Source organism: Entelurus aequoreus, linkage group LG26, assembly GCF_033978785.1.
Source record: "Entelurus aequoreus isolate RoL-2023_Sb linkage group LG26, RoL_Eaeq_v1.1, whole genome shotgun sequence".
NCBI classification, from domain to species: Eukaryota; Metazoa; Chordata; class Actinopteri; order Syngnathiformes; family Syngnathidae; genus Entelurus; species Entelurus aequoreus.
This window is the reverse complement of record NC_084756.1, coordinates 32,644,260-32,656,320: the sequence shown is the minus strand read 5'-3', so window position 1 is coordinate 32,656,320 and position 12,061 is coordinate 32,644,260. Positions and strand designations below refer to the sequence as shown.

The 12,061-nt window shown below is 39.3% G+C and overlaps 1 protein-coding gene across 3 annotated transcripts in view; it reads right to left on the bottom strand.

Annotated features, from left to right (window-relative positions):
* Positions 1-12,061, bottom strand: part of plxnb1b (plexin b1b) — a 198,064-nt gene that overhangs the window by 143,590 nt on the left and 42,413 nt on the right. The gene's annotated exons all lie outside the window — the stretch shown is intronic.

Below are 12,061 nucleotides of genomic sequence, written 5' to 3'. Positions count from 1 at the left end.
TACATTTGGGAAAAAAAAAAAATGAGGGATGTCCGATAATATCGGACTGCTGATATTATCGGCCGATAAATGCTTTAAAAATGTAATATCGGAAATTATCGGTATCTGTTTCAAAATTATCGGTATCGGTTTCAAAAAGTAAAATGTATGACTTTTTAAAACGCCGCTGTGTACACGGACGTAGGGAGAAGTACAGAGCGCCAATAAACCTTGAAGGCACTTCCTTTGTGTGCCGACCCAGTCACATAATATCTACGGCTTTTCACACACGCAAGTGAATGCAACGCATAGTTGGTCAACAGCCATACAGGTCACACTGAGGGTGGCCGTATAAACAACTTTAACACTGTTACAAATATGCGCCACACTGTGAACCCACACCAAACAAGAATAACAAACACATTTTGGGAGAACATCCGCACCGAAACACAACATAAACACAACAGAACAAATACCCAGAACCCCTTGCTGCACTAACTCTTCCGGGACGCTACAATATACACCCCCTCTACCCCCTACGCCCCCACCTCAATCCTGCCCCCCCCCCAACCCCGCCCACCTCAACCTCCTAATGCTCTCTCAGGGAGAGCATGTCCCAAATTCCAAGCTGCTGTTTTGAGGCATGTTAAAAAAAATAATGCACTTTGTGACTTCAATAATAAATATGGCAGTGCCATGTTGGCATTTCCAAAACTTGAAATGAAGTTCTCTTATTTTGGAAAACCTTGTTACATTGTTTAATGCATCCAGCGGGGCATCACAACAAAATTAGGCATAATAATGTGTTTAATTCCACAACTGTATATATCGGTATCGGTTGATATCTGTATCGGTAATTAAGAGTTAGACAATATCGGAATATCGGCAAAAAAGCCATTATCGGACATCTCTAATAATAATATGACTCCTTTAATGCGCCCTATAATCCGGTGCGCCTTATATATGACAAAAGATCGGAAATAGACCACTCATCTGCAGTGTGCCTTTTAATCCGGTGCGCCCTATGGTCCGGGAAATATGGTATATACCAAATAATATAGTACGATTTATATTGGTATCACAGTATGCTTCAATATATGTCACAATGTAGATTTTAGGACATATTCCCCATTTCTATGTGGAAGTAGCTGAGTGTGGTAAAAGAGTGGAATAAAAATTAATTTTAGTGCGGAATTACAGCCCCCCACCCCCCCCCCCCCCCCCACACACACACACACACACACACACACACACACAGATATATAAAAATCCATATCTGCCAGTGAAGTGTAGGAGATAACGGTGCACCTGGCCCCACTGTCTGCATCATGTGTTATATTCCCAGAGAAACCAATCCAAGCCAAGCCGAGCCAGATGCACATGTGATTAAAAAAGGTGGGGGAGGTGCAGCATATCATGAGCTTGATTTATGACTCATCCCAGCTGATGAAAACACACCCGTTGGATTGTGTGCTTGTGTGGCAAGGAAGGAGACAATGTCGGTGGCGTTTGCACCGACCTCAAAACACGATGACAAATAAATACCGTGATGACAAAAATGTGTTCAATAAGAATTCAGATGTTATTCACTGTAAGATATTATAATAAATAAATTAAAAATATGTACTCTGGAGTTCAAATAACTTGTTTTTTGAAGTAATCTGTTACACTCCAAGTAGAGTATATTACAGTCTTCCATTGTTAATCACTGTTAATTGGTTCCAGGCCTGACCATGAATTTCCGTAATAAATCCAATATTTTCATTTAGAGCTTTAAAAACTGTTTATGACCTTCTGAACATGTTTAACATTATTAGAGCTTTGTAGAGTAAAATATTATCCATATAGTCACCTTTACACTGGTTTCACCCAATATATTAGCCTTGAGTGTGTTCTACTGTAGATTACAGTACTCACTGGTAGCCTGGAGGATCCTCCAAGCGTCAATCCTACAGTTGTCACCCGGCCACTACAACACGACCACAACCTCAAAATACTTCATCACACCCTGGGTAATTCCTCTAAGTTACACTGTGAACCCAAATGCTCAAAATAATTAATTAGAATAAGTAGTGTAAACTTAAAAAGTTGTTAGAAGTTGTACTTATTTAAAATTGTTGAGTGTGAGTAACATTTTCCTTCTTTTTAAGTTTATAAAACTTTTTACTTTTAATTAATATTAACTTGTTTGCAGATTATGTAACTGCTACTGAAAGTAATTAACTCAAAGTTACTTAAAACTCAGTGGATTAAACATAGTTTTGTTTTATTTTGAAAGAACAAATCAATAAATAGTGAAGTGAATTATATTTATACAGTACTTTTCTCTAGTGACTCAAAGCGCTTTACATAGTGAAACCCAATATCTAAGTTACATTTAAAGCAGTGTGGGTGGCACTGGGAGCAGGTGGGTAAAGTGTCTTGCCCAAGGACACAACGGCAGTGACTAGGATGGCGGAAGCGGGGATCGAACCTGTAACCCTCAAGTTGCTGGCACGGCCGCTCTACCAACCGAGCTATACCTCTATTAGCCTACTTTCAAAATGACTATGTGTCGCAGGCTGACACAAATCTTCATTGATAGAAATGTTGAAATATAATATTTATACTACACATTTTTACAACATTGTAAAACATTAGTAAAACTTCTCAGAAGGTGAGATAACTCCTGGAAACGAGGTATAGATGTGTGTGTCCAAGTTAAAGGAAACAGCAGGCTGTCTTCTTCTAATGGATTTTAAAAATTTTTGCAAGCTGGGTAGTTTGCTGTGGTCTGGAACAACATGGCACACAAACAACTATCAGACATGCAGCCAATATTACATACAGATAATAACAATAAACTAAATACACAGAGGACATAAGTAAAGGAAATTAAATATACCTACAAACGAGGCATAATGATGCAATATGTACATACAGCTAGCCTAAATAGCATGTTAGCATTGATTAGCTTGCAGTCATGCAGTGACCAAATATGCCTGATTAGCACTCCAACAAGTCAATAACATCAACAAAGCTCACTTTTGTGCATTCACGCACAGTATAAAACGCTTGGTGGACAAAATGAGACAAAGCAGGAGTGGCATTACACACGTCTTTCTGTGGCAGCTTCGGAGAAAGTTGTACATGTAAACAAACTGTTGAGTCACAGTGCACACAATGGTGAGTTCAAGGGCCGCTGAAATTAGTACGACAAAACGACGCTCGCCAAATAGTGTCATCAGTGAAGCATGAACACAAACCTATTAAACAGTGGGCTTGCTAACAATTAGGAAGGTTTGTGACGTGTTTGTCTTCCTACAGAAACCATATTACAACACAAAACATTTTTCACCCCATTTTTTGTTCTATTTCGATACATTTTCAAACCAGCTCCAGGGAGCCACCAGGGCTCGCCGCATGTGGCTCTAGAGCCGCGGGTTGCTGACCCCCACATTAGGGGTTGGGGGTTGTTATGGCCCTGAGAAAAAACATTTAAAAAATGAAGCAATAGGCACAATGTAATAAAAAAAAAAGAATATATATCAAGACTTTTATTGAACAAAAACACAAAGATTGTTTTTAAATACAGGACTAACATTTATTTAGCCTTTTTATTAGACTATTTCATTACAAGTTACATAATGAAAAAATGTTCCTGTATGACAATCTGACAAAAAAAACGTATTTTGTGTCAAAATGTTGTGGTCTTTTTTAAAGTTATTTGAAATTATGAGAGCAAGTCATTAACTTGGATTAATCATATTGATAAGTGATTATTGTTTTTTTTTTTTCAAATGATGGTTTGACAATCTGACTGTGTCTGCCCGCTGCCTGACGGGCGCCATTAAATCAAGCAGGGTGGTTGTTGAGGGTCTGTCCAGCTGTTAACGACCACCGAGGCTGCAGGAAACAATTAATAAAAGACATTTGGGGGATTGGTGCACCGCTTTGAGTGTGTGAGTGAGTGAGTGAGTGTGTGTGTGTGTGTGTGTGTGTTCTTGTATTTTCACCCTTCTGGAGACATCAACAAAGAAAAGTAGCTTCCATATGAGGACCGATGAACGAGGGATGACATAAATCATGGTCCTAATACGGAAAACCATTGCATCTAATAGAGAATGTCTCATTTGCACCCCTGGTGGTGAAATCTATTAAAATGAGGGTGGTCCCAAAAAGGAGGGATTTTTCAAATTGACTGTGTCGGTTTTAAAAGTGCTCTCCCTCTGGTCAACATATGAAAAAATAAGTGTGTGTGAAAATTTGAAGTGCTCCCCCTCTGGCCAGCATATGTAATAACAAGTGCGTGTAAGAAATTGAAATGTGCCCCTTTTGGCCAACATTTATTTAAAAAAATAAAATAAATATGTATATAGAGACATACTGTAATAACTTGAAGTAAATAATGAAGATTAAAACCAATTACAAAAAACAATTTATAAAAATTAAAAAAATTAACTAAAAGCAGTTTTTTTCTCACAGTGTCGACTTTTTCTTATAAAATTGGGAACAATTTCTCATATTCTTTCTGCTTCTCTAATATTGCAATATTTTCTCATAAATTATTTTTTTAATGTAAAATGATTACCTTTTAATGCAAAGTGGTGACATTTGTCATATAAAATTCTGACTTTTATCACAATATTGCGATTTTTTTGTTGTTCTTGTAAAATAGTGAAATTTTTTGAGTAAAATTGTTATAGTAGATATAATTATTTAGCCAAAATTCCGATTATTATTATAATATTGCCAAAATTTGAAAGTTTTCTTATAAAATTGTGACTTTTGTCGAGTATAATTAAGACCCTTTTCATAAAATTGCCAAAATGTTAAGCTTTTCTTGTAAAATTGCGACTGCTATTGAGTAAAAAACCAACTTTTATCATAATATTGCACAAATGTTCAGTTTTTCTTGTAAAATTTTGACTTGCGTTGACTAAAATTACGACTTTTATTATAACACTGCGAAAATTCTAATTTTTTCTTGTGAAATTGTGACCTTTTTCTTGTGAAATTCCAACACATTTTTCACAACAAGCTTTTTTATATTTGCATAGTATGAATATATTATTAATGTTGTAAATACAAATCTTTGAATATGTAGAAAGCGTGGTCCTAAAGAGGTAGGCATTTTTCGGAGGTCTCAAGAAGGTAACAAATACAAGAGTGTGTGTGCGTGTGTGTGTGTGTGTGTGTGTGTGTGTGTGTGTGTGCGTGCGTGCGTGCGTGTGTGTGCGCTCCCTAAAGAAGAGGGAACCCTATTAATCAGTTTCACATGTTCAAATGAGCCCTCAATGACATCCTTTTCACTGTGGCCCTCCTTCCCGGTTCCTTAGTATTGCCTCATTCATTCATTTAACTGTGGTTCTATTTGTGAGGTTTACACAACATACAGCCAGAATTTTAACGCAAACATGTTTTTATTTTTTTTCAATTTACAGTAATATGCTGTAAATTGTGTAATTTGTATTAATTTGATGGGTAGTGTGCTGTAAAATCATAAGTCAAGCAAATATTTAAGTACTTATTTTTATTTAGACAAAAAATATTTGGAAAGTATGATAATATACTGTAATATTTGTTGCAATATTGGATACTGTTAAAGTTTAAAATACATGCAATTTCAAGTAGTACATACATTTTTCTGTCAAAATGAAAAAAATCCATTACATTACATACACAATATTAAGTACTTTATTGACACGTATCATTTCCAGGTGTTTGCGGGCCAGATCGTAATGAAACTCTACCTGATCCTATGCAAACTTTTAATAAATTCTTCAATCAATCGATATATCATAATTAGTCAGAAAAGGTTGGAAACGAAGCTAACACTACTAGCTGTGTTCACTTACCAGAAATAAAATGTTCACAGCACAGTCTGGAGTGTTCTATAGGAGTCCAGTGATCCCTCTGTATCATGCTCCGTATGGCAGAAATCCACTTGTTACGGCGGTCAACTTTATGCACCAAGTAGCGGGAAAAAACACAATTCGATCTGTTTCTTCTTCGGTAGTTGCTTCAAGTCTTTCCGGTGCACTGCTGTCGATATAGCGCCTCTATAGTGGCGCAACGCTGCAACTGCAGTTAAAATCAACACAGCCGGAGCTTTACGCTGTGTTGAGGGATATCAATCGTTCTGGCTGGGGGCGGCACAAAATTAGCTGGAGGCGGCCGCTACGCAATTTCGAACGCAGGAAAAACCCAGCACGAGTAAGATTAGTAACTAGATGAGGCAATTCCTGAAGGACTTGCATGTGAATGCTCCAATGCTGAAGTTTAACTGAAATCCTGGATTTTTTTTAGAATTGTTGAAAGTAGAGCACACAATTCCCAAACAGGCTGAATATTTTGAAGTTGAAACAGTTTGAATCAGATGAAAAATGTGGGAGTTGTGGAACTTTGAAGAATGTCCCATTGATTTCAATGGGAATTTCAAAAAAATTTGGGAATTTCGAGAAAAGCGGGAATTTTTTTGAAAATGGTAAAAAAACAACAACTTGAATGGTCTGAAAGAGTTGAAATGGTTGGTGTTGGAATTTTTCAAATCGGTCGAGAGATGTTGAAGTAGTAACGTGTTGAACTGAGAAATGCCCATCCATCCGTTTTCTACAGCGTGTCCCTTTTGGGGTCGCGGGGGGTGCTGGTGCCTATCTCAGCTGCATTCGGGCGGAAGGCGGGGTACACCCTGGACAAGTCACCACCTCATCACAGGGCCAACACAGATAGACAGACAACATTCACACTCACATTCACACACTAGGGCCAATTTAGTGTTGCCAATCAACCTATCCGAACTGAGAAATGGTATTATGTAATTCCTGGAATTTCGGGAAAACCTGGAATTTTTCCAGTTCAAAAAACAACTTAGTTTTTTGTCCTGATTAAGAGGAATGTTTTGACGGTAGAACGGTTGAAGTGGGTTGAAAAATGTGGAAGGAGTAGTCGCCAGAAGGGTGGATATAGGGCTTTGGAAAACCAGGAATTCTGGAAAATCCTGGAATTTTTTGGAGCTTGTAAAAAAGGTAGTTTGAATTACTAGAATGGTGGAATGTGTTGAAGGTGGAATGGTTGGAATCGGTTGAAAAAAGTGGAAGTTTGAAAAATGGCCAATTCATTTTGAATGGGAAAAATGTCCCGGAAAATCTGGAATTCTGGGAATTTGTCGAGGGAAAGCCTGCGATTCCCGAACAGGCCGAACAGTTTGAAGTTGGACCAGTTGGAATCGGGTGAAAAATGTGGAAGGTAGAGCGCGCCAAAATCTGGACAAGAAGAATAAGAAGAAGTTTAAGAATAAATAGATACATTTTGGTGTAAAAAGCAGTGGTTTTTAACCTTGTTAGAGGTACCGAACCCCACCAGTTTCATAGGCGCATTCACCGAACCTTTCTTTAGTTAAAAATAAAATGTTGGGTTTTTTCAAATTCAAGACAAAGTTATATGTTTTTGGTAACACTTTAGTATGGGGAACATATTCTAAGTAACAAAGACTTAATTTAGAGTTTTTTGGACACTAGGGGAACATATTCTAAGTAACAAAGACTTAATTTAGAGTTATTTGGTTAGGGTTAGAGGGTTAGGGTTATAATAATGTCATGCCGAATAAGGCATTAATAAGTACTTAATAATGACTAGTTAAGAGCCAATATGTTACTAATTTGCATGTTAATAAGCAACTAATTAATGGTGAATATGTTACCCATACTATAGTGTTACCATGTTTTTTTACTGGTGCACAAAATGAAGCGTGCATGAACATCACCTTGTTCAAACAACAAAACCAACACAGTGCATAAACTCACAACAAATGACACACCTGCAAATCAGTGTGACTTCTGCTGTTGCCGTATCCGTAATACGCCGATAGGGAGAAGTTTTTATTTACACGATGAGTCGGGTGTGTCTTGACCTCCGCCAAACCCCTGAGCCCGACTCACCGAACCCCTAGGGTTTGATCGAACCCAGGTTAAGAACCACTGCTCTAAGGCATTCACACAATTAAGTTGTAATATTTGTGTGGGCCCCTATGGAGTACAAAAGTTGGGCCCTGAGGTCAAAAAGGTTAGGAACGCCTGTTCTCGATGATACATTTTATGAACTTGAGCTTCTTGGGAGGGAGCATCATGAAAATACACAGATTGTTTATTGTAATCTGCTTGTCGGAGAAACACAAGAGAAATAAGGTGACTTTGAAGGAAAACAACATAATCATCTAAGTGTGGTGGAGACTTTCATCCCTCCAGACGAGAACACAGGACAAGAAGGCGAGAGGACGGCGAAAGGACAAAGTTTAATTATATTGTTCAGGAAAGTCACCTCGTCTAAGCAAGGATGTGGGGACAAACATGTCCACGTGCTCTTGGACCTGTGCGTACCGGCAAGCATTCCAATCACTCAACACAATCTTCTCTCAATTGCAGATGTTGTTCCATCATGAAAAAAAACATGACAGTTGTTGACATCTAAAGGTAAACACAGCTCTCAGTGGGCGTGTACACAAACACAGCAACAATGAAAAAGGATCTTAACCTTTTTAAAGGACAGCATCCCAGAAGAGGAACATTAGGGGAAGGCGTGGCGGGGTTGAGAGAGTGGCTGTGCCAGCAACCTGAGGGTTCCTGGTTCGATCCCCACCTTCTACCAACCTCGTCACGCCCGTTGTGTCCTTGATCAAGACACTTCACCCTTGCTCCTGATGGGTCATGGTTAGGGCCTTGCATGGCAGCCGCCATCAGTGTGTGAATGTGTGTGTGAATGGGTGAATGTGGAAATAGTGTCAAAGCGCTTTGAGTACCTTGAAGGTATAAAAGCGCTATACAAGTATAACCCATTTACCATTTATAACATTTCTATCAGCACAAAGTGCTGACAGGCAAACCTGAAAGACATTTTTGAAAATCAAGACTACATTTCCTGCAATTGGGTGCATTTCAACACTATATTTTACCTTTACATTTATTCTCAATGATCACTTACTGTATTTTCTGGAACATAGGGCGCACCGGATTATAAAGCGCACTGCCAATGAATGGTCTATTTTTGATCTTTTTTCATACATAAGGTGGACCGGATTATATATAGGGCGCATTAAAGGAGTCATATTATTGTAATTTTTTTCTAAATGTAAAACACTTCCTTGTGGTCTACATCAGTGTTTTTCAACCTTTTTTGAGCCAAGGCATATTTTTTGCTTTGAAAAAATCACACACCAGCAGAAATCATTAAAAAACGAAACGCAGTTGACAGTAAGATTAAAAATTAAAGATTAAAGTACCAATGATTGTCACACACACACTTAGATGTGGTGAAATTTGTCCTCTGCATTTGTCCCATCCCCTTGGGGAGCAGTGGGCAGCAGCGGCGCCGCGCCCGGGAATCCTTTTGGTGATTTAACCCCCAACTCCAACCCTTTGTTGCTGAGTGCCAAGCAGGGAGGTTATGGGTCCCATTTTTATAGTCTTTGGTATGACTCGGCAGGGATTTGAACTCCAACCTACCGATCTCAGGGCGGACACTCTAACCACTAAAACCTTGTTGTCGCAATTGTTGGATATGACTTTAAAGCATAACCAAGCATGCATCAATATAGCTCTGGTCTCAAAGTAGGTGTACTGTCACCACCTGTCACATCACGACGTGACTTATTTTGACTTTTTTGCTGTTTTCCTGTGTGTAGTGTTTTAGTTCATGTCTTGCGCTCCTATTTTGGTGGCTTTTTCTCTTTTTTTGGTATTTTCCTGTAGCAGTTTCATGTCTTCCTTTGAGCGATATAACCAGTATCTACTTTGTTTTAGCAATCAAGAATATTTCAGTTGTTTTTATCCTTCTTTGTGGGGACATTGTTGATTGTCATGTCATGTTCATTGTGGACGCCGTCTTTGCTCCACAGTAAGTCTTTGCTTTCGTCCAGCATTCTGTTTTTGTTTACTTTGTAGCCAGTTCAGTTTTAGTTTTGTTCTGCATAGCCTTCCCTAAGCTTCAATGCCTTTTCTTAGGGGCACTCACCTTTTGTTTATTTTTAGTTTAAACATTAGACACATTTTACCTGCACACTGCCTCCCGCTGTTTCCGACATCTACAAAGCAATTAGCTACCTGCTGCCACCTACTGATATGGAAGAGTATTACACGGTTACTCTGCCGAGCTCTAGACAGCACCGACACTCAACAACAACACATCATTTGCAGACTATAATTACTGCTTTGCAAAAAATATTTTTTAACCAAAATAGGTGAAAATAGATAATCTCCCACGGCACACCAGACTGTATCTCGCGGCACTAGTGTGCCGCGGCACAGTGGTTGAAAAGCACTGGTCTACATAAAATGTAATGGTGGTTCTTTGGTCAAAATGTTGCATAGATGATGTTTTACAGATCATCTTCAAGTCGCTTTCCGACAGTCGCTTTAAGATGTGCCGTTTTGTGGGCGGTCTTATTTACGTGGCTCACCTTCGACAGCGTCTTCTCCCCGTCATCTTTGTTGTAGCGGTGTAGCGTGCAAGGACGGGAGTGGAAGAAGTCTCAAAAGATGGAGCTAACTCTTTTAATGACATTCACACTTTACTCCAATCAATACCGGAGCAGCATCTCCTCATCCGGAAACAACAACAACACCGGAAATGTGTCCCGTGAAAAAAACGTCCGACCGGAACTCTCTAATAACTAAAGTTCCTTAGGTGAATAATGTAAACTCACTACACCGGTATGTTTTAGCGCTTTCATGGTGAGTTTACTGACAGATATAAGTGAGAACTTTACAATACTTTATATTAGAAATGGCAACAGCGGAAGATGAATGTCCCATAACAAGAAGATAGAGAAAAAGAAGAAGCTTATCGACTACGGTATCGGCACGTACTACAATGGCGGACGTGCGCAAATTTTTGGGACTTATGCAGAGCCCAAAAACAGATCAGCAGGTACCAGAAGGTAAGAAAAGTTGGTTTGGCATAATTTTGCAAAACAAAAGGCCAGATAATATGTCCGCTAATGGGTGCCATTTTGCGGTCCTTATACACAGACCATAATAATACTCGTACTTCCGACTACGGTAGCCATAATGCGCCTACAATCCATCAAGCGGTACAGCTTCAAAGTCGTACTAAAACATTTAGAAAGATTTTTGAGCGCCGTGTGTAATGTTCTATATTCTCAATGGAACATTTAAAGTTTTGGTGTTGTTTACTAACGTCATATTGCAGTCTACACGTATCTCTTATGTGTGGCTGCCATCTACTGGTCACACTTATCATTACACCATGTACCAAATGGAATAGCTTCGAGGTCGGTAAGCACAACCAGAATTATTCTGCACATTAGGCGCACCGTCAATTTGTGAGAAAATGAAAGGATTTTAAGTGCGCCTTATAGTCCAAAAAATACTGTACTCAAATATTAAGATATTCAGACGTTTGTCCATCGATTCAAAATCATTCATGTCTCAATCGAGGTGGTCTTGAGAAGCAGGAAGTTATCGGTATTGGCTTGAAAAAAAATAAACTCCCTACTTTAAATGTCAATACTAGACTGTTTGAATGAAACAGAGCAAACATGTTTGGTCCCTAAAACGCTGCCTGAGGCCCCGTTTACACTAAGCCGGATAAGGTTATCCAGGGTAAATCCCACCTAACCATATCCGTGTCCACACACAACAACGCCACAGTTTAAGACCCCCTCCGTCCGACGCACGTCATAGTCACCTCCAGTGTTGCTTTGTGTGCAAGTTCTTAAATTTAACTTATCTGAACAATATCCAGTGTTGTGGTATTTGAATAACTGGAATCCAGTGTGCTGTGGGGCCCTATTGTAGTGAATCACACCTGAGCCATCATAAATTAATCAAATCTTTATTAGACACGTACACAATGTGATAAAGAACATTTGACAACAATCAATCTAAGGACGTGAACGTGGAACGTCACCTCGCTGGGGGGGAAGGAGCCTGAGCTAGTGCGCGAGGTGGAGAAGTTCCGGCTAGACATAGTCGGACTCACTTCGACGCACAGCAAGGGCTCTGGAACCAGTTCTCTCGAGAGGGGATGGACTCTCTTCCACTCTGGCGTTGCCGGCAGTGAGAGGCGACGGGCTGGGGTGGCAATT